Source organism: Triticum urartu, chromosome 2 (assembly GCF_003073215.2).
Source record: "Triticum urartu cultivar G1812 chromosome 2, Tu2.1, whole genome shotgun sequence".
Lineage (NCBI taxonomy): Eukaryota > Viridiplantae > Streptophyta > Magnoliopsida > Poales > Poaceae > Triticum > Triticum urartu.
The window spans coordinates 506,017,019-506,020,884 of NC_053023.1; the positions used below are offsets into that span (position 1 = coordinate 506,017,019).

The 3,866-nt window shown below is 46.0% G+C and overlaps 1 pseudogene; it reads left to right on the plus strand.

Moving 5' to 3' along the window:
• Positions 1 to 916: 916 nt before the first annotated feature.
• LOC125537151 lies at positions 917 to 1,787 on the plus strand (annotated as a pseudogene).
• Positions 1,788 to 3,866: the final 2,079 nt, after the last annotated feature.

Here is a 3,866-nt window from a genome sequence, read left to right on the forward strand (position 1 = left end):
TTCCTACTGAATGAGCGGAAATTTGTCTTTTTCATGAGAGGTGGATCAAAAAATTTGACACCCAATCATTTGGTCAATTGTGCATTAAATATGTCCTAGTATTTTAGAAAATTGATTTGGTACAATTTTGCGACAAATATATGGTAGCTCCTTCACAAAAAAAAGTCATTTTGGGCACCCGGAAAATGATTAAAAATAGCTAGAAAGATCAGAAATGCATAGAAATTGGTCCTTATCCATAAAATGTGGTCTAAATCTAGTGAAAATTTGTGTGGTGCCATTTTGCAAAATATTTTTGATAGCTACTTCACAAAATCCCTCTATTTTTAGTACTTAGACATTTTTTTAAATCACTGGTTTTTCGAACCAATCACGACTCTTCCCATGGATTGATGACATGGCGCCCATCCATCCATCCATCCATCTCTCCATCCCACATCCATCCATGCATCTATCTACAGAAAAAAAGAAAATAAAATGAAAAAGAGATACCCCCCACCCGCAACCCAAACCCTAGGTCAGATCCCATCGACCCCCCCCCCCATCGCACCCCTCCTCTCCTCGCAGCTGCCGCACTCCTCCTCCCTCAGATCCTCGCCGCCGCCACCTCCTCCTAGATCCCCCTCTCCCCGACCCAGACCTCCCTCTCTCTGCCATCCCAAACACGCTGCCGGCCTCCCCCACCCCTGCCGCCGCCGATCTCTTCATCGCCCGCAGCGCTGGCCATCCTTCCTTCCACCATCCAGATCCCCTGTTTCCTCACTGTCTCGCATCGCCGCTACCACCTCCCTCCGGCGGAGCTCGTCGCCATTCCCCACGCCCTCCTCCTCTCTCCCCTCCCCTTCCCACTCCCCACAGCGACGGTCGACGGCCTCACCGCGGCGCAAAATCCCCCACCACCATGAAGCCAGCGAGGATGTTCCTGTGACGGCCGCTGGTGTCCCCGCCGCTGCCACGGGCCCTCACCGCCGAGGCGCCCGTCTCCGTGCGGCGGCTGCGCGTGGTGCGGTGCATGGCCAAGGAGCGACGGGTGCGAATGGTGGCGAAGCAGATCCAGTGGGAGCTGGCGGACATGCTGACCCGCGACCTCATCATGCAGCGCGCCGTCCTCCCCGAGGCCGCCCTCGGCACCAACCGCTACCTCTCCTCCCCCACCACCATCGCCGACGTCGAGCTCTCCAACGACCTCCAGGTCATTCCCGGACTCTCCCTCGAAACGATGCGGCTGCGCTGCAATCTGGGATGCTGAGTTCCTTGTCTCTGCTCCGGTTTGTGTCTGCAGGTGTGCAAGGTGTATGTGTCCGTGTTCGGGGAAGAAGGTGGCCATGGCCGGGCTCAAGGACAATACCAAGTACCTCCAGGTCACGCCCGAGCTCTCCAACGACCTCCAGGTCACGTCTGCTTACTTCCCATTTTGTTTATAGATCATTATGCTAGTTTCTGTCTTGTTTAATTGGTTAATTGTTCATGCTTGAAGTTAATTAGCTGGAGTAGTTGGTTAGTTACACACTGGTTGGTGCATGCTAGCTCAAGTGTATACATGCATGGATGTATGTGTTTTGTAGTTGAAGGAGTTCATTCTGTGCAGCCGGAGGCGTACAAGTTCAAGATCGGCGACCGGGTTTTTCGGAGGCCCGAAGACCCACCCCTGGACCAAGTTATCGAGATGCTATAGAAGCACAAGGATAAGTCTCAAGATGAAATCTAGCTAGCTGGCTATAGTATGCCTTATGCTCTCGTTGATTTATTTCTTTTGCGCTCTTTTGCAGTTCTATATTGATGAGTGAGCGATCTGGTAGCAGCTAGCTAACTGCCTCTAGATTGTAACCCTGTTATGGGATGTGTGGTTGCGCATGCGTTCTGCATTGTCAAATGTGTTCTCTGTTGTCACACATCGTATGCAATGTTGTTCATAGTTTTTATATTTGTTGTCATGTGATGCGGTCACTGAATTGCTCAAATTTGCTGGCCAAGTACTATGTAGTGCTGTTCTATGCTAGGCTACCAGGCTAGGTAACTTCTGTATCAAAATCATGGATTCTAATCTTTACTATTATCTGTCATGGATCAACAATGATGCATCACAGGTAGTAGTAGTAGAGTCGGACTTGGTGCTGCATTGCCCAGTTATTAGCTCCTTGATCTGTTCCTCACAGTGTGGGGTCAGCACTTTACCTCAACTTGTCTGCATTTTCTCTCACACACTAGACTTGCTCATCCATAACACAATGGCAGTGCGTGAGTGAGTCCTGTAGGTATGTATGTTTTTGGGCTGGTTGTAGATGGCTTTGTATGTTATGGTAGTGTGCTTGCTCTCCCTGCTCTGCTTTCGCTTGTAGAAAAGAAGAGCAGAGCAGGGTAAGTAAAACACACTAGCAACTCTCTAATTAGAACACCAGATGCTGTGCAACTCCCTACTAGTAGATACCAACCACATGTATCTACAGATTTACTACTAAATCCAATTACAGTACTACTCGATGTTGTGTGATTCCTTCCATTCTATGATTGATAAAGGAAGTACTTCATTAGTAACAAGACATGCTAATCTGGTGCTGAAATTTATAAGCAACTAAATTGTGCAGAATTAAGTTTCACATTCAAATCGAAGGTATGTCATGTGTGCACCATGGACAGAAATTTCAGAGCCAACAGAAAGAAATTCTACTCTTTACCACAGAACAGTATACAACATTACTTTGTTGGTTGCCTGCTAATTGTGTGCAAACTGCTTATCAATAGCTTATCAAGCACTGCCTGACTGGCTCGCATCGCTCTGCTGTCGTAGTTGTGCCGTCAGTGCTCTTTCCTCTCTGTCTGTCTACGACAGCAGGATTCATGCACCAAACCAAGAACCTGAATCTTTTGTTAGGCTGCTAGTAAACTAGGTTGTACTCCTTCCAATTGCAAGTTGGATAGAACCTGCAATTAAGTGCATAGACATACATGGATTCTGGTTCAATTCGTATGTATGTCTGTATGTGCATGCTTACGACTTTGACTAAAACTAGTTAATTCATTGTTCTACCTTGAAGGTGACCAGTCCCTAGCTACGTGCTTTGGTCGGTCCTGCTAATTTCAGCTCCTATGATTTTTAATCTCCGTTTTCTATTTTCCCCAGCTACCAAGACTCTGAGTTTGTGGTGATGGCAGCTGACACGAAGCCGATCGAAATCTTGCCCCACCCCCTGTTGCTCCCTAATGATAACAAGGTAGAAATTCTGTCCGTATGCTGCATCATATATAGTACTGCTAATTAGTTTGTATGTCGTTGCTTGCGTGATATGGTTAGACCGACGACTGTCAAGCTCATAATTCTATATGATGTGTCAAAGGTTAACAGAATATATGATATGACTTGTGTGCTGACCTCTAGTATCTTGCTTATCTGTAGTGTGTTTGTTGTACGCTTGCCTTTCTTTGGCCTGCTATTCTTATTTATCAAATGAAAGGACATTCTGTTTGGCAGTGGGCGGTTTTGCTCAAAAATAAGTAAATAATTTGTATGTGCATGCTGAAATGTTAGATGTCTGTTGGTTGCTATATATGGGCAAGATGAATTGAGTCTTGATGTGTACTTGTCAATTCTAGCTTATATTGGTGTCTTGCGATCCTAAAAAATTATTGAATCATGCTGTGTACTTGTCAATCCTGCTGTGTGTTCATATTGCGTCTCTGTTTTCTTGTATGAACGAGTTATCTCATTTTAACTAGCTGGAGAACAAAAAGCATGGTACTAGCTCAATTTTTGTTATCATTCTAAATAAGTTTCCCTTTCTTGAATGGTATGTTCTGATTCTTCACCTTTTCTGATTCTTCCCTGCTGATTCATGTAACAGGGCGACCGAGGAAGGCATGTTGTTTGT